This window comes from Carcharodon carcharias, chromosome 2 (genome assembly GCF_017639515.1).
Source record: "Carcharodon carcharias isolate sCarCar2 chromosome 2, sCarCar2.pri, whole genome shotgun sequence".
NCBI classification, from domain to species: Eukaryota; Metazoa; Chordata; class Chondrichthyes; order Lamniformes; family Lamnidae; genus Carcharodon; species Carcharodon carcharias.
In genome coordinates, this window is record NC_054468.1 from 194,114,246 (window position 1) to 194,140,302 (window position 26,057).

Below are 26,057 nucleotides of genomic sequence, written 5' to 3' on the forward strand. Positions count from 1 at the left end.
TGTGGTAGAGAATTCCATAGATTCACCACCCTCTGAGTAAAGAAGTTTCTCCTCACCTCAGTCCTAAATGGTCTACCCCGTGTCCTGAGACTGTGCCCCCTTGTTCTAGACTCCCCAGACAGAGGAATTCTCATCGCTGCATCCAGTCTGTCCATCCCTGTCAGAATTTTATGTTTCAATGTAATCTCCTCTCATTCTTCGAAATTCCAGTGAATACAGGCCTATTCGGCCCAATCTCTCCTCATACAACAATCCTGCCATCCCAGGAATCAGTCTGGTGAATCTTCGTTGCACTACCTCAATGGCACGTATATCCGTTTGTGGTGGCCTAGGCAACTACAGGGAACCCATTTAGTGCTAAAAGGGTTAATGGGGAAGTTGAATTATATGCCTAAGCCTAAGAGAAAAATACTGAAGCCTTGAGAACAATGCCATTTTGTCTGACCACAGTTGTAGGATGAGCCCTGCGACATTCCATTTTGTTCTTTCTCAGGCCAATGTAATCAGGATTGTGATAAGCATTTGCGTAAGCACAAAATCTGTTGTGCTGGGAATGAAAATTTATTGAAATATGGATTGGTCAGTTAACTTATGCAAATAAACGGATAGGTTTGTGCAAAATTTACTGACTGGCTGTAAAAATGCTTTTAACAGGTCTGCGTGTATTCTGCTATGAGACTGTACAGTAGCTCTTTTGTGTGCTGTCTCCCTTGTGCACAAGTAATAAATGGGGTTTCTACTTATTAATGATGCCTTGGTGTGATTAATCTCCGACATGTTCTCAGGTAAGAAGACCAAAACTACATACAATACTCCAGGCGTGGTTTCACCAAGGCCCTGCATAGCTCAAGTAAGACATCCTTGCTCCTGTACTCAAGTCTTCTTGCAATTAAGGTCAACCTACCATTTGCCTTCTTAACTGCTTGCTGCACCTGCATGCTTGCTTTCAGTGACTAGTGTACAAAGCTGGGGCCCAAGCACTGATCCTTGTGGTACCCAACTAGTCACCGCCTGCCACTCTAAAAAAGACCTGTTTATTTCTACTCTGTTTCCTGGCTGCTAACCAATTCTCAATCCATGCCAACATATTACCCCCAATTCCATGTGCTTTAATTTTATGCACTAACCTCTTTTTTGGGACTTCTCAGAAGCTTTTTGAAAATCCAAATACACCACATCCACTGGTTCTCCCTTATCTATTCTGCTAGTTACGTCCTCAAAAAACTCCAGTAGATTTGTCAAACATGATTTCCCTTCCATTAACCCATGTTGATTTTGTCTAATCCCATTGATATTTTCTAAGTATCCTGGTATCACATCCTTTACAAGAGACTCAAGCATTTCCCTACTAGTGATGAAGAATTCTATTGTGTTGTGGTCACTGTTCCTTAAAGGACCCCACACAACAAAATTATTAATTAAACCCTTCTCATTACGCAATACCAAATATAGGATAGCCTATTTTCTAGTCGGCCCCTTGACTTACTGGTCTAAAAAACCATCTCGTACAAACTCCAGGAATTCATCCGCCACAGTATTATTGCTAATTTGGTTTACCAAATCTATATGTAAAGTCATCCATGATCACTGTAGCACCCTTGTTACATACATTTCTAATTTTCTGTTTAATGCCATCCTCTACCTTAGCACCACTGTTTGGAGCCCTAAAGACAACTCCCACTAATGCTTTCCACCCCTTGTTACTTCTTAGCTCTACCCAGGCTGATTTTATATCTAGATTTTCTGAGCCAATGTCTTCTCTCACTATCGTACTGATTTCATCCTTAACTAACAACGCCATGCCACCTCCTTTTGATGATCTGCTTCTATCACTGCTTGTTTGTCCCTACAACCACACCCCCCCCCCCCCACCTCTCTGTCTCTCTATCTCTCCGCCCCCCACACACACACCTTAAACCAGCTTATATTTCAGCTCTTTCCTGGACTCGAACTCAAGTTCTGTCGAAGGGTCATGAGGACTCGAAACGTCAACTCTTTTCTTCTCCGCCGATGCTGCCAGACCTGCTGAGTTTTTCCAGGTAATTCTGTTTTTGTTTTGGATTTCCAGCATCCGCAGTTTTTTTGTTTTTATCCTTTTCCTTTTTGCCTGTCCATCCCAAATATCAAATACCCTTGGACAGTCAGTCCCCAGCCTTGGTTACCCTGCAGCCATGTCTCCATAATCGCAATCACAACATGCCCGTTTACATTTATTTGCACTTTGCATTCAGATACAGTGCCTTTAGACTTGCATTTTTAACATGTTTACCCATTTTTTTTGTGCTATGGCCCTATTTGCTGCCAGCCCTCTGCCTTCCACTTTTGCTTTCTACTTTTCTGTCTTTTATTCCTATCTTTGTTTCCCTCTCTTGTGTCTCCCCGCTCAGGTTCCCAACCCCCTGCCAATCTAGTTTAAACCCTCCCCCACAGTACAAGCAATGAAGGATATTGGCCCCAGTCCTGCTGGGACGCAACCCATCCAGCTTGTACGGGTCTCATCTTCCCCAGAATTGGACCCAATGTCTCAGGAATCAAAATCCCTCCCTCCTACACCATCTTTCCAGCCACCCATTCTATTCTCCTATTTCTGATCTCGCTAGCACGTGGCATTGGGAGTAATCCTCAGGTTACTACCTTTGAGGTCCCGCTTTTTGATTTATTTCCTAGCTCCCTATATTCTGCTTTCAGGATCTCAACCTTCTTTTTAACCAATATGGGCCACAACCTCTGGCTGTTCACACTCCTCCTTCAGAACATCCTGCAGCCACTCAGTAGAATTCTTAACTCCACTCCCCTCTGTGCAGCTAAACCACTCATGGTGCCACGGACTTGGTTCTTGCTGCATTCCCCTGAGAAACCATCTCCCCAGCAGTAGCCAAAACAGAAAATCTGATAGAGAGGGAGATGGACCCAGGGGACTCCTGCACTACCTGCCTAGTGCTTTTAAACTCGGCACTCACCCATTTCCTTTCTACCTGTGCACTCTTTACCTGTGGTGTGACCACCTCACTGTATCCATGAAGATCTCACCCTTGCAGATGCTCCACAGTGACTCCAGGCACAGCTCCAGCTCTGAAACATGAATTTCAAGTAGCTGCAGCTGGAGACACATCCTGCACATATGGTCGCCCTGGACACTGAAAGTCACCTTGACTTCCCACATCGCACAGGCTTCTCACGCTGTATCGTCCCAAACCCACCGCATTAATTATGCATTCCCGAGAAACACACCATTTCCATGGCAGGTGACCTACGATTCTCCCATCATATCATCACCTCGCTGCTTCATCACGCCGCGTGCTACATTTAAAGTACAGCCGCATGCACACCTCTCAGTGCTTCCAGCCCAAGACTGCTGCAAATAAGACATGACCCTAAAAGGCAAGGGTATTGCAGCCCCCAGGTTTAGTGACACCCCTTCAGTGAGCGCCTTTTGGATGATGTGGAGGCCCGCCGTGATGTCCTTGCCCCCACTCCAGAAGGGCAACAACATTACCACTCTGGCTTGGCAGGCGATGGCAATGGGGATCAGTGCCAATGTTACACAGAACAGGTTAACCATCCAATGCAGATAGGGGATGAAGGACCTCATCCATGCCTTCAGGGTAAGGCAACCATCTCATCACTCTAAATTCACAAACTCAAAACCATCACACATTCACTGGCATCTCACTCACTGCCAGCTCAAGGGCATCACCTCTCATTCACTCTCACACACACACTCACATCCATCTCCAAGTGGACTCATCTCCTCAGAGACTGCCTCCTTAGCCCTTACCATCTTGAGGCCACTTTCACAAATCAACTTGTGCCCACACACAACCCCTGGGATACCCCCTTTCCTCAGCCCAGCCCTCACCCTGCAGCCTCTTCCCTTGCCTAAGGCCTTTTATCCCCCTTCCCCAAGCAGGCCCTAGCCCTGCAGCTACACAAAGCCACCCCCACCTTATGGCTGGTCTGATAAGTAGAGACCTGCCTGTGAAGTGCTGTGGCGCTGTCTGCAAAACCTGGCGCTAATGACTGCAAGTGCTGCCCAAAGCAAGGTAGGAAAATAAACCGCGAAGTCCCGAGCGAAGTGCAGCTCACCAGGTGCACATCACTTGTGTGCAGTTGTGAAACACGTCAACAGCAGGCAGATGGTTAATGTGGGTGACTAGGCCTGATGGGCTAGCCTTAAATAATATGCAGATGTATTGCAATGAGGTTCCTGACGTCCGATGGTGGGAAATGAGGGCCCGCCATCAACAGACTGAAACCAATTTTTGGTATTCTCACCATACTGTCCGCTCACATCGCCAAGCATGCCTGACGCCAGCAGGCACGGACGATTCCACCCCACAACTTGTATTTATATAGCACCTTTCACAACCACAGGACATCCTAAAGCGCGTTACAGTGAATTAAGTACTTTTGAGGTGAGGTTACTGTTGTAATGTAAGAAATGTGGCAGCCAATTTATGCATGCACAGCAAACTCTCACAAACAACAATGTGACAATGACCAAAGCGTCTGTCTTTGTGATGTTGATTAAAGGAGAAATATTGGCCAGGGCACTGGGCTTTTTCAAAATAGTGCCTTGGCATCTTTTATCTCCACCTCAGAGGTAGTGGACAGTTTAACATCTCATCCAAAAGAGGCCACCTCCAACTGTGCGGCACTCCGTCAGAACTGCACTTGAGTGTCAGCCTTGATTTTTGTGCTCTACTCCTGTAGTACTTGGAATTTGAACCCACAACTTTTTGATTCAGAGGCAAGAATGCTACCATCTGAGTTATAACTGACACCTGGAAAGCAGGCTGGGAATCCAAGGTATAAACTTGGCTTGCTAGGCCTGGTTTCTAGCATTATGAGGAAAGTAAAAGGAGACTTGTTTGGGTCTCTTCTGATCCAGGATCCTGTTCTCACTGTCTTCGCCTGGCAGGAAAGTCACAATGTCTACCCTACTCAGGCCACAGTTAAAATTGAAGTCAGAGCCTTATGGCGCCACCCTGAACAACTACCCTTTACTTTCACTCTCTGCTTTATGTCGAGGCCAATTAGCAATCCATTTTGTCACTTGTCCCCTAACTTTACATTCTCTAACCTTTTCGAAGGCCTTTTGAAAATCCAGATAAACCATATGCACTAGGTTACCGCCATCTACTCTCACTGTTACTTCAAAAAATACAATAAGGTTGGTCAAGCAAGATTTTCCCTTTTGAAATACATACTGTTCATTATTACATTTCTCATTTCCAGATGTTCTTCTATTCTCTCCATTTTGGTAAGGATCCCATTATTGTTCCTACCACCTTCCTACTACTGACTGGTCTATAATTCTCTGGACATGTTCTGTCTCCCTTCTTAAATATAGGATTTTCATTATCTATCCACCAGGCCTCTGGCACTATGCCTTTTTCCAATGAAATGAGAGTCATAATACCTCTGTTATTACTTCCCTATATTCTTTTAAAATATGTAGATGCACTCCATCTGGAGTAGGGGTTTTATTGTCTTTAAGTTGTTTAGTTTATTCAATGCATCCCCATTTTTAATTTTAAACGCACTTACTTCATTGCTCAACTCATCAGTCAGTGTCATGTCTGGCTGTGCTATCTCCCTGGTAAATACCAAAGCAAAGTAATTACTTAGCATTTCTGCCGTCTCTCTGTCATAACCTGTGGTAATATCCCTTAGTGACCCTATTCCCATCACTGCTTTCATTTTTCTTATTGATGTGCCTGTAAAATGTTTTACTGTTTTGTTTTATGTTCCTAGATAAATTAACTTCAGAGTTCCACTTTACTTCCCTAATTGTACTTTTGATTCCTCTCCTAATCTCTTTGTATCCTGTCTTATGCACTCGGCTGTCTATGAAGTAAACGTATGCCTCTTTAACTCTCAGCAGTTGCTTTATGTCTTTATTCATCCATGGTGTCTCACTAATTTAGGTTGTTCTTTCCTTTTAGTGGAATATATTTTTGGTGCACTCTGTTAAACATTTTAAAAATATTGAACATTGTTGTTTTTCATTGTACAGGGCACTGGTGAGACATCTGGAGTACTGTGTACAGTTTTTGCTTCCTTATTTGAAAAAGGATATAACTGAGTTAGAAGCAGTTCAGAAAAAGTTCACTCGACTCATTACTGGGATGAAGGTTTTATCTTATGAAGAAAGGTTGAACAGGTTGGGCCTATACGTATTGGAGTTTAGAAGAATGAGAGATGATCTTATTGAAACATATGAGATCCGGAGGGTATTTGTTTGGGTGGATACCAGAAGGATATTTCCTCTTGTGGGACTAGAACTAGGGGAAAAGTTTTAAAAATAAGAGGTCTGTCTCCATTTTAAGATGGAAATGAGGAGACATTCTTTTCTATCAGAGGGCCATTAGTCTGTGAAATTCTCTTCCCCACAAAGCAGTGGAGGCTGGTTCACTGAATTTATTCAAGGCTGATTTTTGATAGACAAGGGAGTCAAGGGTTATGGGAGGCAGACAAGAATGCGGAGCTGAGACTACAGTCAGATCAGCCATGACCCTATCGAATGGCAGAGCAGACCCACTGGACCAAATGACCTACTCCTGCTCCTAAGTCTTATATTCCTATGTCCTACAACATTGTCTACCAATATTGCTGCCCATTTTATTTTCCCCAAGTTCTATCCTCAGCCCCTCAAAATCAGCTTTTTGCCAATCTATTAACCTGTTTTTTGTCATACTTATGTCCTTTTCTATCATCTGAAATCATATTATATATGTCACTATACATGTTCCTACTTTTATTTCTCGTTTCTGCTCTGGTTCATTCCACATTACCAGATTCAATATCAAACCCTCCCTTGTTGAGCTTTTTACATATTGCATTAGAAAGGAGTCACAGACACATTGTAGGAACCCTTATCCCCTTGACCTGCCTCTTCTGTCCAATTAACATCAGAGAAGTAATCCTCCATGATTGTTATTCTGTTTTTCACTCAATTCCCATATTTGTCTGCATATTTCTCCACCACCTGCCTTCCACTATTAGGTGGTCTGTAGACTACACCTCTTAGTATGATGGATCCTTCATTATCTTTTAATCACTATCCATGTGGATTCTCTTTTTGCCTTGCTGCCATTATGTTATCCAGAATAAATACTGATACTCCACCTCCCATTTTTCCCCTCTCTACCTTTTCTAAATACGTAATGCCCTGTTATGTTTAATTCCCAGTCCTGATTTTTCTTAGCCATGTCTCAGTAATCTCTGTGTCTGGTTGCTTCCAGTGCATGATTGCCTCCAGCTCCCCTGTTTAATTAAAACACTGTGTCCATTACCACATACGCATTTTAACAGGATTTTCTCTCACTTTATATTTAACCATCTTTTTAGGCTCCAGTTCTATAAGTCTATTTATTTTCTTGCCATCAACATCCTCCCTTATATTATTCTTTCCTATATTCTCCCGTCCTGTTCTGTTTACATTTAAGCTGCTCTCATTTCTTATAGATCCCTCCCTACCTTTAATAGCTTAAAACCTTTGCCACCTCCCTATTGGCCCTTTCCGCTAGGACATGGGTCCCATTCTGGTTCAGGCAAAACCTGTCCTAACAATATATATCCTTCCTGTCCCAGAATTGGTGCCAGTGTCCCATAGAAAGAAACCCCTCTTTTCCGCACCAACCCTTTAGCCATGTATTAATTCTCTTGATCTGTCCACTCCCATGCCAATTTACACATGGCTCGGAAATAATCTGGAGATTGTCAACCTTGAGGTTTTGCTATTTAATTTACAGCCTAACTCCTGCTAATCTTTAAGCAGGGCCTCCCGCCTGTTCCTACCTAGGTTGCTTGTTCCAACATGCACCACAACAACTCGATTATACCCCTCCTTTTCAAAGTTCCTCTCCAGCCACCGCGAGATATCCCTTACCCTGGTACCAGAAAGGCAACACAACTCCCTTTGGGATTTGAGATTTTGGCTGCGGAGGATGCTATCTATCCCCCTAATTATTGAGTCCCCTATTACTACCATATTTCTATTCTGCTCTTCCCCATGCTGCATGGACTTCTGATCCACAGTGCCTCGATCTGCATTGTGGCTGTCCTCCCTGCAGCTTTCTCCTTGTCTCCATAGGTAGCGAGTACAACATACCTGTTGGACAGGTGATTACATATTTCAATTCATCATCAAATTTTAAACTTTACAGCAGTTTCCCCCTCGTTCTTACCATTCAACACTAGCATTCAGCACAGCATTTAGAAATTATAAAACTGCATAAAAATGAATCTTATACACTAAATTTTAGAATATTAAAAAAATACAGGTAGCTTGCCTCTCTTCAAAAAATTATTGCATTCCATTTAAATTAGATTACTTTCCTCAAGTAAGAATCTTTCATTCACCAAACTTGATTTTTAAACTCATTACTAATCTGCAAAGTAAGTATTTTTCTTTTGGCATTGCTCAATGCAATGCTTTACTGTGCAGGTTGCCTTGGTCAAGATTTCATTACCATTTAAATAGCTATATGTTCAGGCATATTTTAGAAATAGCATGGTGGATATTCAAAATCATAGAATATTTTTGTTAATCTAATTCTCGAGAATCCACTTCTTCATATCTCCAAACATAATCCTACAACTCTGAAATGCATTACTTTGGGTAACGTCATAGATTAGATCAGTTTCAATTTCATGTAGGATGGAAAAGAAAAATGACGTTTTTTATTCTTCACTGGCAAGGACAATTTTTGTTGCTCATCCCTAAGAGAAGGTGGCAGTGAGCCGCCTTCTTGAACTTTTGTTGTCCGTCTGCTGTACACTGACAATACTGTTAGGAAGACAGTTCCAGAATTTTAACTGAACAACAGTGAAGGAACAGTGACAAAAGGCTGGGTTTTCATCCTAGAGGCAGGTAGAGGGAGTCAAGAAATTTCCCGGCTTGGACTGTCCACATCAGGAGAAAGTGCCACTAAACGCCAGATTTTTGTTCTGGGGTGTGGGGGGTGGGGGTGGGGGGGGGGGGGGGGGGGGGGGGGGGGGGGGGTGGTGGGGGGGGGGGGCCACAGATGATAACAGGAGTTGGGCCCAGTGCCCCCATTAAGAATTCAGAGGCAGCCACACAAGCTGCCAGGTGCTGAGGCAGGCTGTTTAAAAGGCCTACCTCAGTTGCTGCAACTTGTCCCAGTTGCAATAATGACAGCAAAACAAAGAACAGTCCTCTAGCCCTCACCCCTTATCCTATACAATCCCTATGCCCCATCCATGCTAACTCATGACCACCACACTACCCCCATGGCCCCTCATACCTTCCATGTCAATCTGTGGCACTTCCATTCCTATTCACTACTGTGCACTCGATACAGAACCAATGAACCCTATATTAACAATAGGATGTGTGAAAGTTTTAAAAATCATTCATAACTTTCTACTTTCTTAAAAAAAAACTGTTTTACACTGCAGTCCTATGGAAGTACCAATCTTCAAGAGCCTTTAAAGTATCAACAGCAGAAAGTACAAGCACTTAAAACCTCTTTATCTTGTGTAAATAAACATAGAGCAATTGACAGAATAGATCACAGAGCAAGAGCTGTCAAACAAGCAATATTTTTCCTGGAGCTGTTTCAACAAGTTAATGGATGACTAGGCTCTCAGCCAAGCCTCTTTGTGCATTCTTGTCCAAGTTTTATTGGTTCTGTACAGATTGTATAGTGGGTAAATGGGAATGGAAGTGACATAGTTTGGCATGGAGGATATGAGGTGCCACAGGGGGTGGGTAGGAGGCATAGCCCGGCATGGAGAGCACGTGCAAGACCTTTTGAATTTACCTTTCAAAAGGTTCCCTCATCCAGACTACTGTTCACTGTGAGCAGCTGTGTACTACAAGTCCTTTAAAAGCTGGCCCGACTCAATGAATATTGGAGGAACTAGGAGATGTCTATCCCCATTATGGAGCTGGCCAAGTCAGGAATGCAGGGTGTGGGATCGCACCAGCCCACTCCCTGAACTTGAAAATTGGAGGCGCTGGGAATAGGGTTGAGGATCCAGGAATCGAGTTCTGGCCACCATTTTTACACAACCAGAGTCCCCTCCACATCCGTGAAAATCCACCTCATGATTCCAAGTCCAGGGAGGTCTTGTGGTGCAATGATAGTGTCCCTACATCTGACCTGAAGCTCCAGGTTCAAGTTGCATTTCAGGACTTGGTGGCCATGCAACGTGCATTCATAATGTTGCCAAATCATCTCAGTTCCAGGACATCACTGCAGGAGTTCTTCAGCATAGTGTCCAAGGCCCAACGATCTTCAGCTGCTTCATCAATGACCTTCCTTTCATCATAAGATCAGAGGTGGGGATGTTCACTGATGATTGCACAATGTTCAGCACCATTCGTAGCTGCTCAGACAATGAAGCAGTCCATGTCCAAATGCAACAAGGTGTGGACAATATCCAGGCTTGGGCTGACAAGTGGTAAGTAATGTTCGCGTCACACAAGTGCCAGGCAATGACCATTTCCAACAAGAGAGAATCTAACCATCGGTCCTTGACATTCAGTGGCATTACCATCACTGAATCCCCCACAATCAACATCCTGGGGGTTACCATTGATCAGAAACTGACAGGACTAGCCATATCAATGCTGTGGCTACAAGAGCAGGTCAGACGCTAGGAATCCTGACTCTCCAAAGCCTGTCTACCATCTACAAGTCACATCAGGAGTGTGATGGAATACGCTCTGCTTGCCTGGATGAGTGCAGCTCCAACAGCACTCAAGAAGCTTGACATCATCCAGGTCGAAACAGCCTGTTTGATTGGCACCCCCTTCACATTCACTCCCTCCTCCGCCAACGAATAGTGGCAGCAGTGTGTACCATCTACAAGATGCACTGCAGAAATCGACCAAGGCTCCTCAGGCAGCACCTTCCAAACCCACGACCACTACCATCTAGAAGGATAAAGGCAGCATATACATGGGGGCACCACTACCTGAAAGTTCCTACCCAAGCCACTCACCATCCTGACTTGGAAATATATCGCTGGTCCTTCACTGTCATTGGGTTAAAATCCTGGAACTCTCTCCCTAATGGCAATGTGCGTGTACCTACACCACAGGGACTGCAGCGGTTCAAGAAGGCAGCTCACCACCACCTTCTCAAAGGCAATTAGGGATGGGCAATAAATGCTGACCTAGCCAGCAATACCCACATCCTGTAAATGAATAGAAAAAAACTAGTTGATTGTCAGCCCGTAAATCCTTCCAATATGGCAAGTAGTAAGAGTGGGAGAGTTTCCTGGTCAGCCATACTGCAGAACGTTAAATTACTGCAGTACTTTGCCATGCATAATCATGGACCAATCGGGTCAAAGTCCATGGTCACTAACATCTCTTAGGGCATGGTGCCTGGAGGAGGAGGAGTTCCAAGTCAGAGTAGTTTGTAACTGGGAGAGGATCTTGCAGGTGGTGACTTCCCATGCGTTTGCTGTGCACCTGTCCATCTACGTGATAGAGGCCGTGGGTTTGGAAGGTGCTGAACAAACTAAGCCTAACAAATGTATAAGGAGCTTGCAAGCTAAACATATGGGGATCAAGTGTCTTCTAGTTATATCAGCACAATCCAGGCTGAAGCAGCGCAGAAGGTCAGGGAATTTTAAATATCATTTACACCTAAAACCTTTTACACTGGTGATTTATGCAATCTTTAATACTGTTGCAAGATTCAGTTCGCCTGCATCAGACCCAGTCCACCAAACATGCCAAGCCGCTGGCAAGCCGACATGTTTCACGACAGCATACATAAGTTGTGCACTTGGCGGGCTGCACTTTGAGGGGAACTTGGAGATGAGTGCACAGTAACATTGCAAGGCACTCACTCAGGTTGCCTGATGGACTTCAAGCTTGAGGCTGCCCTCTGGTTGAAGGTGGTGGGGGGGTGAGCGGCCACACATTAAGAAAACCTTCTATAAAGTGACCATGCCTCTGCAGCTGAGACAGATCAGATGCACCACATTGACATGCATTAGAGTCGGGCCTCTAGCTTATTTGCCCACTCAAGCAACGCAGAGGCATCAAAATGCCACCAAATGCTCCAGAGCTTTTCACCCCTTGGGCACAGACTGCAAACTAGTGAGCATTTAAGTTGACTGCAGAACAGCTGGACAACTGGGCAAGTTGTACAATCTCCTTGCTAAGGCTGGCCATAGAGCAGTCACTGTTGGAGGCGCACACAGTCCCTTGTAATGTCATCATCCCAGTTTGGACCAGTTTCTCCCTTGGTTCAAGCAAACAGTGCAGCCATGCAGTGTGGGTTTAGGAATATGCCTGCGCCTGAGCTGAGAGCACAGAATGCAGTCCAATGGGGAAAGCTGTTACCAATCGGTCAAGTGGAGAGGGGCGGACGAGGTTGGGGTTTCGGGCAGCCATGCAGCACAAACTCTGGCCATCCAATCGGGAGCCATCACTCTCCAGGATGCATTAAGGGGCCTTCTGACTCAACCAAGAGAGGGTCTTAGTATACCCAAGCCAACCCATCTCTCTCTTTCAACCAGCAAGAGGGGTACGTCAGGAGCATGGAGCCTGGTGACCTAGCTGTATGCCTCATGGTATAAAGAGAGCTGAGACGACGGAGAGGAGAGCGACAGAGGCACCTGGCTGCACAGAGGTAAGAGCAGCACTGTCAGGAAGAAGGGGCAGCTGGGGTTCCTACACACGCTGCTGAATAGCCACAGCGAGCCATCGTTGGTCAGCGCCTAGCTGGATGCAGGGTCTATAGACTTCGCCTTTTATTCCTGCAGATGACCAAGAACCAGTGTTGTCAAAAGCTGCGCATGTCTAGGGAACTGGTCGGTCACACCTGCCAGCTACTGCAGGATTTGGCGCCATTGGGACATGGAGGGCATCCACTGCCAGTGGCCATGAAAGTGACCACGGCGCTCAATTTTTATGCCAGTGGCTCCTTTCATAGCTCCACAGGTGACCTTTTTGGGATATCATCAGCCTCCACTCACAAATACATCCATGAGGTCACGGATGCCATCTTCGCAAGGGAACGCAACTTTGTGCATTTCGTCCGAGACCAGGAAGGCCAGGATTCAAGAGAGAATGAATTTGCCCAGCTCTCGGGTTTCCTACTGGCGCAGGGTGTGATCAACTGCACTCATGTGGTGCTCAGATCTCCCTCACAACAAGGGGTCAACTATGTCAACTGCAAGGGCTTCCATTCGCTGAATGTGCAGCTGGTGTGTGACCACCACAAACACATCCTGCAGATCTGCGCATGGTTTCCAGGAAGTGTTCTCAACTCCTACATTCTCAGTCAGTTACAGATCCCTGACGTCTTCCAGGGTTCCCAGAGGCTGCAGGTTTGGCTCCCAGGAGACAAGGGCTACCCACAGAGTGATGACACCTGTGCGGCGGCCTCAGGCTGCAGTAGAGCGAAGGTATAATGAAGCTCGTGCTGCAACTCATAACTTGGTGGAGCAAACCATCGGGATGCTGAAAATGAGGTTCTGGTGCCTGGACCGGTCTGGTGGAGCCCTGCAATATAATCCACAGAAGGTATCATGCATTGTCGTTGCCTGGTCTATCCTTTACGACCTGGTGCTGCAGTGGGGAGAGGAACAGGCAGAGGAGGAGATGGAGGAGCTAGAGGTCTCCTCCAATGAGGAGGACAATGATGGTGAGGGAGTACTCAAAAGCGAAAATGACGGCGATGAGGCCACTGCACTGGTCAGATGAGGCAGGCGCGCTTGGGAGGCCCTCGTAGATGCTAGATTTGTGGAGGATGATGATGACGACATGCAGTGATAAGACATCATAAATCCTCACGTTGTATCTGTGGACGTTTGACTCCAGTCTGGCTTATGGTATCGCACATACCCTCTGTGATAATGCTCTGTCTTGGATACGCAGTGGAGGTCCTAATAGTCGCTTGATTGCAGGGGATGATGACAACATGCAGTGAGGACACTCCATTGATCTTCACATAGCCTCTGAAAATGTCTGACCCCTGTCTGTCCGAGAGCAGCTTGCTTGCGCTGCGATCAGGGTCACATCATGGAGATGCAGCCATGAAACTTTAAAAGCACCTGGTCCTTTGTCCGTCCTCAGCAACTGACCCCTTCAGGAGCACAGCGTCACTGGTCACAGATACTGAAGAGATGGGGCCCAGCTCCACCTTGAAAGGTGCTGAGAGCACACAGAGAGAATGACGGAATGATGAAGCGGTGAGATTATGGTATGGCAGGCGAATGATAGCCGGCCCGCCATGGAAACGGCATGAGTCCTGAGAATGCATTATTAATGCGGCAGGTTTGGTACAATATTTCGATTTACCCAGCCACTTCCATACTTAGCGCAAATCTGGGATGATTCCGCCCAAAGTTTTGATTAAAACATCTCCCTTTCATTTCTTTTTGTAATTGCCTTAATTTATCCTCTTGTTACCATCTTGATGACCAGCATAGAAAAAGTGAAACGAATGCTAAGACGTCATCACCTCAACACAGCTTGTCCAGCTGCACCATACCAGATATGCATAAATATGTAGTTTCAATCCACTTAATTTTGGAGTCTCAGGTATTGTTTCTTCAGCCTATTCATTGGGCGGAATCTTCCCAGGTAGCAGGTGGGTAGAACAACATTTTACCCACCGGCTGAGATGACAGGTTTACACGTCATATCATCCAAACCAACCACGTTATTTATGCACTCCCAGGAAACATGCTGTTTCCATGGCGGGCAGGCTCTCATGCACCCGCGCGCCATCACTCCCCCCACCGTTGCATCATGTCGGGTGCCATATTTAAAGTCCAGCTACAGAGATATATCTCAGTGCTTCCAGATGACCACCGTTGCACAAAAGACATTGCTCTGAAACTGAAGAAGGCTGCAGCCCCCAAGTTCAGCGACGTGTCCCTCAAGCGCCTTTTAGATGCTGTGGAGGCCTGCCAGGGTGTCCTCTACCCCCACTCTGGCTGCAGGATGGGCAGCAACAGCATTAACCTGGCGTGGGAGGCGGTGGCAGTGGTGGTCAGCGCCAATGCCCTTCAAAAGAAGGACAGCCACCCAGTGCTAGAAGAGAATGAATGTTCTCCTCCGTTCCGCCAGGGTAAGTCACTCTTCTCATCACTCTCAACTCTCACACTTATAAACCCATCACACATTCACGGAGCCCTCATTCACTGCTGGTTCAAGGGACATCACCACTCGCTGTCTCACATTCACCGTCATTGTCCTCAGCCTGCCCATGGGACCACTCACCACCCACACATGCCAGGCACACTTATCATCTAGCCTGGCAGGAGTCCTGCTTATATTCACTCCATTTCTATTCATGGAGGGCAAGCTGGCACACAACAAGCGGGAGAGGTTGCAAGCCGATGGAGGAATGCCTGAAATCAAGGTCCTCATGGACTTTAAAAATAGAGCCATTAGACTGGCCATCAAGGATCGGGGCTGATCCTGTGCTGATGGTGAGGTCGACGGTGCTCTACCAAGTGAGGATCCAGCAGTGCAACATCCATCAGACAACCATGCTGTGGGTGATGTGTCCTGTTTCATAGGACACTGCCATGCACTAATTATCTTTCCTTGCTTTCGCAGGGACATCTGGGAAACAGCCGACAGAGTCCACGACACAGAGCCTCCAATCAAGCCCCATAGAAACCTCCAAAGAGGAATCTGGAGGCACCCTCCCTTAAGTCCCATCACAGAACTCACCCACATCCTCCACCAGGGAGAGACACACACCACGGTGAGACTTAGCTTTACAATAGCTCCGGGATCACAATCTGGTGAGCACATCGCACTTTCTGATCCACAGCAGGCGGAGGCAGGGACTTCCCAGGTTTCTGGCATTTGGAGGACTGCTGGAGGCCAGAACTTTGCTGAGTCAGAGTCAGATGACGAGCCTCTGAACCTGGTCATATCACAGTTGCTGAAGCTGCAAAGGCAAGCTGGGGAACATCAGGAAGGGATGTCTGCTGCATTCCTCAGATTGCAAGGCACGATGGAGGAGTCCGTCTGCCTTCATTCTGAGGTGATAGCACCTGATGCCAATGCACCGAGGTTAACACTAGTAGGGTGCCAGCCGCCGTGGAAACTTTAGTCCAGGACTTTGTTCCTGCACTGCTGCATGGGCTCAACTCCATTGCTAACACCATAGTTGGGCTCCAACAGTGTGTACGCCAGAGGGGTGCCGGGCAGCTCAATCTCACTCCAGCTGCCCCTAATCCTCAAGGGGTCAGCTTGGGGCCCCCCGATGCCCATTGGGAGGAGGATCAGCAGGTGCACACTCTGGGCCCATCCATCCAGGTGACTTCGAGAGCGTCCAGCCCATCTGACTCCCCTCTTCCAGTGACCTCAACAGCTCCAGCTCCACTGGCTGAGGAGATTGCCACTGCCACACAGCAGGAACCCAAAAGCAGGCCGGGACCCTCCATGTCTCGCCCCTCCAGAGGACGCCTACCAAGGTCAGCACAGACAGGGCGTCGCAGTCAGTAGGCTGCCTCCACCTCTGCTGTGGATGTCTGGGGAGCACCAAGGTGTAGCGGCAGGGTTAGGAAAGTTATGGAGAATTAGTTGCACAACCTGGGCACAGGTGTTAATCACTTGCACATGTTGTTCACTATTGTCAATAAACTCCCATGAATATCTCCCTGCCTACAGCCCCTTGTTCTGAGTGCTCTTGTCACTCAGATGAGAAACCTTTCTGCACAAGATGAAGGCAGATATCTCGGTCCAGGGCCTCTTCCCTGTGCTCTGTGAAGCCTTCAGACCAAAGTGATGGTCCGTCCTCACACTCCCCGGACATATCAGTGATGCCTGCACTTTGACAGCGCTTGTCATTGCTGCCAGAATGTAGTGGGCAGACGCCACAGAGTTCTCTCATTCTTTCATTGTGTTTTCAGCACCTTTACGGAGGGGCTGGCCCCCACCTCTTCAGCATCTGTAGCCACTGATGCTGTGCTCCTGAAGGGCTCAGGTGAAGGAGGACAAAAGATCAGATGTTTCTAATGTTTCATGGCTGCCTCTCTATGATATAACCCTGAGCACAGAGTGCAAGTGATCTGCACTCGGCCAGAGAGGAGTCAGACATTCTCAGAGGCTATGTGAAGATTTATGGAGTGTCCTTACTGAATATTGTCACCATCCTCTGGCAACCGAGCAACTATTAGGGCCTCCACGGTGTCTCCATGACTGGAGCATTCTCACAGAGGGTATTCATGCTGCCATAGGCCAAACTGGAGTTAATTGTTCACAGATGCAATGTGAGGATCTATGGGGTCACCTCACTGTGTGTCATCATCATCCTCCACAAATCTAGCAGCTATGAGGGCCTCCTGAGTACGCCTGCCTTGTCTAGCCAGGGCAACGGTCTCATCCTCATCATCTTCGCCTCCGAGGACCATCTCACCCCCATCGGCATCCTCCTCATCAGTAAAGACGTGCAGCTCCTCCATCCCCTCCTCAGCCAGCATGTCTCCCCATTGGAATGCCAGGTTGTAAAAGGCACAGCAGACGATGACAATGCGTGATACCCTCTGTGGACTCTATTGCAGGGCTCCACCAGGCAGGTCCAGGCGCCGGAACCTCATCTTCAGCATCCTGATGGTCTGCTCCACCAAGTTGCGAACGCAGCAGGAGCCTCATTACACTGTCGCTCTGCTGCAGTCTGAGGCCACTGCATGGCTGTCATCAGCCATGGCCTCTGCAGGTAGCCCTTGTCACTGAGGAGCCATCCCTGCACTTCTGTGGACCCTGGAAGATCCAGGGATCTATGATCGATTGAGGATGTAGGTGTCGTGCACAATCTCTAGAAACCATACACAGACCTGCAGGATACGTTTCTGGTGATCGCACACCAACTGCACATTCAACAAATGGAAGCCCTTGCGGTTGATGTTGTCTATAGTGTGTTGTGACAGAGATCTGAGTGTCACATGAGCGCAGTCGATCACACCCTACACCTGTGGGAAACCCAAGATCTGGGTGAATCCAATCGTTCTTGCATCCTGGCTGTCTTGGTCCCGGGCAAAATGCACAAAGTTGTGTGCCCTCACAAACATGGCATCCGTGACTTCATGGATGCATTTGTGAGTGGAGGCTTGTGAGATCCCACAGAGGTTACCTGTGGACCACTGAAAGGAGCCACCGGTGAAGAAATTGAGTGGCATGGTCACTTTCACGGCCACTGACAATGGATACCCTCCATGTCCCCGTGATGCCAAATCTTGCAGTAGCTGGCAGATGTGACCGACCAGTTTCCTAGACATGCACGGTCTTCGGCAGCACTGGTTCTCGGTCATCTGTAGGAATGAAAGGAGGAGTCTATAGACCCAGGGTGTCGCTAGGCGCCAGCCTGCGACGGCTCACTGTGGCTCTTGAGCGGCGTGTGCAGGCGCCCCAGCTGTCCCTTCTTCCTCAGGTTGCTGCTCCTGCCTCTGCACAGCCAGGCACCCCAGTCGCTCTCTCCTCCATCGTCTTCGCGCTCTGTAGGCCATCAGGCATACAGCTGGTTTACCAGGCTCCATGATCCTGATGTACTCCTCCTGCAGGATGAAAAAGAGAGACACATGGTTAGCATGGGTGTACTGAGAACCTGTCCTGGTTAAGTGTGACGGCCCCTTAATGCTGCCCGGTAAGTGCTGGCCATTACTTGGATGGCCAGAGATTAGTGCGCTGCATGTCTGCCCCGTTAGCTTGAACTATGCAGGAGAGTAGTCCAGACCAGAATGCTGACCTTGCAAGGGGCTATGACCACCTCCAGCAGTGACTGCTCCATGGCCAACCTTAGTGAGGAGATTGTACAACATGTGCAGTCATCCAATTCTTCTGCAGTCCACTAAAATGCTCATGAATTTGCAATCTGTGCTTGGGGGAGGGGTCATGGGGAAAAGCTCTGGAGCACTTGGTGGCACTTTGATGCCTCTGCATTGTTTGAGTGGGCAGATAAGCTAGGAGCCCAACCCCAATCATATCAATGTAGATGTGCCTGAACTGCCTCAACTGCAGAGGAATGGTCACTTTGTACAGGATTCCCTAATGTGTGGCCACTTCCCTCGTCCACCATACCCCCCCAACTCGAATGCTTGTGCGCCATATTCGACAGCAGGGCTGCCCTTGCACCCCCCCCCACCACACCACCTGTCGCCTCAACAGCAGGGCTGCCTTTAACCCCCATCCCCGCCACAAGACACCTCAATGGCAGGACTGCCCTTAACCCTGACTCCCCAATGCTCCTGAATATTGAATTCCAACAGGCGGCCCTGGCAAGCACTGCACAACATTACTGTGCACTCACCTCCAAGTTCCCCTCAAAGTGCAGGCCACCAAGCGCAGGCCTTTTATGTGCTGTTGTGAAACACATCGGCATGCTTTCCTGCTGACGCGGACGGACGATCCAACGGGGGGGACGATTCTGGTGGGCAGGCCTGTTAATAATATGCTGATGTATTACAGTGAGGTTCCCAACATCCAATGGCAGGAAAAGAGGCCTGCCATCAGCAGGCTGAGCGGTCGATCGCAAACTGGATTCCCGCCAGCGTAAAACCGATTGCGTCATATTGTCTGCTCACACCACTGATCACGCCCGATGCCAGTGGGCACGGAAAATTCCGTCCACTGTTTAACTAATTATTTTTTTCCTGATGGCTGGGATGCTTATTCTATCCCCCCCCCCCCTTTAAAGTTGATGCTTTCCTGGTTTCCAACGCACCACTCCCAGATTTTGCCCTCTACCATTCCCTCTAAATTTTGCTTCCTTCATTTGCCCAAATGTTGCTTCTAGTAGTCTTTCTGCTTTTTGAAGTGATTCTGGCCTCTATTCTCAAAAGAGTTCCCCATCTACAGTATATAAAGTTCAGAATCTCTCCCCTTAGCAGCAGCTGCAGCACCAATGGTAGGAGGACCCAGACCACACTGATTTGCTAGTCATCATTGTGTTACAATCCCAGACAAGATTAATAACTTTTTAACTAAAGAAGAAACCTGAAATCCCAGTTATTTACTGAAAAAATTAAGTCACAAGATTCCATGGTTTAAAACCACATCATTTTTACTATACAAGAGTCAAATAAAGCATCCAATAAATACAATCTTACATAACCTCCTATACTCTAAAACCCATAATCAACATACGTTAAACATGAATTCACAGGCAAATTAAAGTAGATTATAAACCATAAATTACACATTAAATGGCAGATACAACTAAGACAGGTCTTGGCTCAACAGTCCATCCAGCATTACAGCTCATCAATCTCAGTTACAAAAGTTCTTCAAACCTCTGACTTCCTCACAAATAATTCAGCTCCTCTCCTTCTAGGAGCTAGCTTGATCCCCAGCAAACAACAGAGCACAACCAACCTGAGTTCCAAAGGCACAATCTTCACCACAAATCGCATACATCTGCAGAATCTCAGTCTGGATAATGTGGATCCACCATCATTATTTTCAAGTAACAGAAACAGCTGCAGCTACCTTCATATTTGTTTATTCTCAGCTTCTGGATCTAGCCTCTGTCTTCTCCAGCTTGCCTACACTGTACTACTGGACTCACCAACTTCTACTGAGCTTGATCTGTGTCCTTATATATCTTTCAACCAGGTTCCTTGTCCCTAGAAGTTTTGGTTTCCAATCACAGTTTCAGTTTTTGTTTCCTTAGAAACTGGGAGGGTCAGTTTCCCTTTCTCGTTGCTCTTCTCAGTTAGGGTCCATCTCAAAAAAAAACAAGCTTTGAAACTACAGATTCCATCACAATTGACCCCAAAATGTTGGCAAAAGCCATGCAAATACCATTCTTTCATTACAGCCTTAACGAAACATGCTCTTTCCTTTTATCATAGTGACCCACTTCCATAAATAGAGAAAGGCCAATGGAGATCAAAAGACAGATTCAAGATGGAGAATCCATGCTGTCAAAAGAACATGCTAAGCTTTGTCATCTGTGGCAGTTTCAGTGAAAGACAAAGAGCAAAGTTTCATTCAAGGTTTCATTACCTCTGTACTATATAGGTTGCTTCTGATGGTATTCTGCTATCAGAATGTCAGGCAGGTTTACTGGTAAGTGAATTATGCTCAGACTCTTGATCAACCTAATTATATGTGATGCAACTCTTCAAGAAATCACCACCTACAATGCAGCATGTGTAAATTATTTAATTTATTTCCTACTTTCTTTGCTACAAGAAATTGAGGCATATATCAGTTCCTCTGCCTTGATACAAGCTTACTATTCAGATCTTCACACCAAGTTTTTTGAACACCGATGGTTCATAATGATCTTGCAATTAGTGTGCTTGTGTTTAACCTTATTTTACAATGATAAAAATAGTTTAAGATAGGCATTTTTAATCATATCCTATCACCATTCTAACTTCACGTATCTTATTGTGGCCTGCCTTTCTCCATTTCAGAAATATTGCCCATTTTCAATTCCCAACATATGCTCTTACTTGCTAGAATAGATTGGTGATTACCAACTTGAGGCATCATTTGTAGATATAGCTGAATTTTCTATTCATTCTAGTAATGCTACTCAATTGAAATTGCCTCATTAGGAATTTGCATTTTCTAGTCTTCAATTATGGACAAAAACAGCAGTAAACTCCATGTATTCCTTATTTTATGATGTATTGCTGTGGTGTGCATTAAGCGCTAGAAGTCTCCATTATTTTTGTTAATTGCTTTATATTAAAATCAGTTAGCTAAATTCATTGTGCCTCTTTTCTACCAACTACTCATCCTGCAGTTTCTTCAACTTGACTATCAGTTGTCCTAGCTCCAAAACCTTCCATGTTAGTGGCCACAGCTTCAGCTCTTAAAGTAAGCAGATGACTTACCACCTGTTCTTTTCCTCTCATTTTGAGCTGCTAGCCATGCTATATAACTCTTTTACAGTTTTTGTTTCTGCTCAGGCTAGCCAAGGCAGGATTCACTTGCTCTCAAACCTAGGTGATGAGTACCTTTTTCTTCAATATGTTGAGGGCAAAATTCAATAGCCCTCGAAAACAGGCACAAAGATCACGATGCGCGACTGTGTGCTAAATGATTGATGATTGCTGCATGCAATCAGTGCTAAATACGCTATTGAGTGGCTGCATGCTACAGAAGTAGTTCCAAATTTGTGCAATGCTAGCCTGCACTATTTAAAGCCAGCCTGTAACCATTCCAACTGGAACATACACTGGAACTCTTTGTGGAAGAGAGTCTGAGCAGGAAGAAATGCCAATTATGGTGCAACAGGGGAGAGTATGTACTCCAAGGTTCTGACATTAAACTGAAAGCTTTGTTGAAAGAGTGGAGAAGAAGAGGGATGTGATCCACCCACACGGCGTCACAAGGTCATGAGACAAGTCTTGCGAAGACAGACAATGGGATCAGATAGCCATGGCAGGCAATGACCTAATGACCTGGATGCAATGCTGCAAAAAGTTCAATAATCTCACATGAGTGATCAAGGTCAGTGAGTATATCTTCAAATGCTATATCCCATTAAATACACTACTGATCTCTCACACTGCTCAGTTCGCCATCATTCACCTGTAATAATCTCTATCAATCACAATTCATACCTAAAATTCATAGCTTCACTTCACCCTTGCACATTTAGCACTGCTGCAAGGCTCACTTTCACATCTCAAAGCTTGCATTATGACAGCCATATCACTCAAACACACTGCACCACACACACTGACACACTTCCCTCTCTCTTGCAGGAAAAAGTGATGTATAACCTGAGGCAGTAGCACCTAACCATCAGGGGATGGGTATGGCTGCATGCCCTCAGCCCCATGGAGGAGACGGTGATTGTCATCACAGGAACAAGCAGTCGCTGAGGTTGTGGTTAACTGCAGGGCTCAAAACATCTAACATGACAGTATCTTCATACCTAATCTTCCTCTCATATCCCACAATCTCTTCTGATTGACAAACTGTAGATGGTGTAAGCATGCCATTCTTCTTACTCCCACCCTTTCCCTCACCACGACCTTACCCTTGTGGTTCTATACATCCACTGCGGTTAAAGAAATAAATTTGTTTCTCATATTCCACAGTTGCATAAATAATCTACCTCTACATTTAATATGCTTAAGTTACAGATACATGAACCCCTCAATATGGCTACTTTGTTTTTCCCTGTCAAAGTTAGTTCAAAATAAAAATTCAGGATTCACTTTGCTTTTATACAAGAAAAACTTACAATATCTTAATATTCACCTCTTTGACCAAGCTTTACATCACGCCTCCCAACAAGCTCCATCTTTCACTCAGCACCCATTTTTGCCTGATTTTTTAAAAACTCATTCATGGGATGTGGCCGTCACTCGCTAGGCCAGCATTTATTGCCCATCGATACTTGGTCTTGTGAAGGTGGTGGTGAGCTGCCTTCTTGAGACCACTCATCCTCCAACGAGAGAAACTGCTGGGGAGAGGAATAATGAAAGATGCTCCAAGCAGTAAAAGTGACATGATTGACAGGCTCTAATTAGTGAGGGCCTGGGAGAAGCCCTGGAGAGCTGAAAAGGCAGCAGAAGGTTGGTGACTCTGTGCTGCAAGCCACTGGGGCAACGATAACCCTTTGGAGTGTGCCTGAAGAGCTGAAGTTGTGCCTGAGAGTTGGTGCTGGGGCACAGACTCAGGAATCCAGTGGAATGTAGTCCCAGGAGAACAAGATTAAAACCCTGGGAGGTGAGCAGTCATTGGGGCAGTCCAAGTCAGAGCAGCTTTGAGGGAATTCAAAGACTTGATCTTTGAAAATGAAAAGCTTGGAACTCCACATGAGGGACACAGAGTTTTAACAAGATTATGTAACTCACAGCAGATACTGACATCGGGGTGGGTTGCTGATAAACCTGTAGGATCTGCCTTGGTCATATCTGTCATTCATTTTGCAGCGTGGTGTGTAGACCACAGCTGGCCTGTTAATTCACATGCACCTCATGTTACTTCTGTATGTTAGAGTATCAGTTGGCTTTTGTAAATTTTTTTATTTTTCTGACTACAGTAAAATTTATTTTGTTTGTTCTAAAACAGTGGAACCTTGTAGCTTTATTCTCTTAGTAAAGTACCTTTGTTCTCAAACTTTGTCCAACTTAAACAAAAAGTTACTGGTCCCTGGCCAATCATGCTAGGAATTTGGGAGTCTGGTCCAGGATCATAACAAGATGCAGTGGCAGACTTTTACGGAGATATTTAACAAATCTCAGCAAAAAATTTATCCCAAGGAAAAAGAAAAACTCATTGAGAAGGATGCAACATCCGTGGCTAAATAGGGAAATTAAGGATTGTGTCAAATTGGAAAGAAACACTGTACAAATCTGCAAGAATTAGTGGTAGGGCAGAAGATCGGTCAGATTTTAAGAACCAGGAAAAAAATGACAAAAAATTTGGGAGGAAGTAGAGTATGAGAGAAAGCCAGCTAGCAATATGAAAACAGACAGTAAGTGCAGAATTTTCCCCCATCGGGGGGAAGTTGAAGAGCGGGCGCGTGGAGGCGTGCCTCTGATCGGCGCCCTCAATTGGGGATGTGCCGATTAAGGCCCACCCCGCATGAGGTCCACACAGAAGCGCTATACACTCCCTGTGTTGGCGGGCTGATTCCCTGAGCCGAGAGTGCACTCTTTCACACATGCGCATGAAAGAGCGCACTCATCTCGCTGAGGCTAAGTGCTGCACTAATATTAATATTAAAAAAATATTAAAAATAGAACAAAAAATTCCCTGACATGACCCCTCATGTGACACTGTCACATGAGTTGGGACATGTCCATTATTTTTAAAAACACTTTAATTAAAGTTTTTGAAACCTACATGAAACCTCATCCCGCCCGTGGATGAGATTTCATGCTTTTTCTAATGCCCACCAGGGCTCCTGGCCTGCCCACCAACCTTAAGGTTGGACGGGCAGGTCCATTAATTACTTCAATGACTCTGTCAACGGCCTCAATTGGCCACTGACAGGTCGGTGGGAGCACAGCTGATTTTGCTGAGCCCCTGCCTACCTGAAAATTTAAATGGGGCGGGGTGACGTCGGGAATTCTGCCCGATGTCACCGCATGTCATTTTATGCGTTGGCGAGCGAGCCCTGCCCCCTGCTCGCCGACAGGAAAATCCTGGCCTAAGAGTTTCTACAACAATTTAAAAAGGAAAAGATTAACCAAAGCTAGTATTGGTCCTCTACAGAGTGAGTCTGGGGAATTAATAATTGAAAATAAGGAAATGGCAAGGAAATACCTGTTCAACGTATTTTGTGTCTTTTTTCACTCTAGAAGACTTGGAGCAGGATTTTGACCTCGGCGTGTGGGCATGGTCAGCAGGCCCAAGAGCGGCCAGGAAACGGGCTGCCGCCTACAATTGGCCTCCAACCGCGATTTCATGCTGCCTGGCCAATTAACGGTCAGCCGGCGTGAAAGGTGCGTTGAAATGCTCAGCAATGCCATGGTGAGACAGGAGGAGGGCGAGCGCCGAAGTCAGCGTGGGCGCTGGGAACACGGAAGGAAAGCTCTCTGAAGGCAGAGAACTACCTCAGGAAGTTGACGAATTTAAAATCATAAAAACATAATGTAAAATCTGGAAACAACGTCCACGTGTCAGAATGAGTCTTTTCAACATACGGATGTTGAAAATTATGTCCACACATTTTTACCTTCTTTTCAATTAATCTTGGAAACCACATTCTGCCCTTGGATGAGGCTTCCTCAAAAATGCAAAGGCTCACCAACCATAAACTTGGACGGGCAGCGAAAAAATCCCTATTTGAAACTTTCATGGCCTTAATAGGCCTCTTAATTGTCGGCGGACATGCTGCCGACTCTTGCGCGTGCCCGCCGACAGAAATATTGAGCAAGTGCGCTACGATGTCGGGACACTCGCCCGATATCATCGCATGTTATTTTATGCTCCACCATGTTGGGCGCCCACCCACACACCAAAAGCTTCCCAAGGATACTTGTAAATTAAGAGGTGAATGGGAGAGATGAATCTAAAACAATCACCACCACCAGGCAAAAGGTACTGGAAAATCTATTAAGCCTAAAGGCCGACAAGTCGCGAGGACCGGGCAATTTTTAAGTCGGTGGGTGGGCGTGCCCCG

General features: G+C 46.2%; 1 protein-coding gene across 4 annotated transcripts in view; it reads right to left on the reverse strand.

Moving 5' to 3' along the window:
• The window catches only part of hhat (hedgehog acyltransferase), a 347,651-nt gene that overhangs the window by 288,894 nt on the left and 32,700 nt on the right, over positions 1–26,057 (reverse strand). The window lies entirely within an intron of this gene.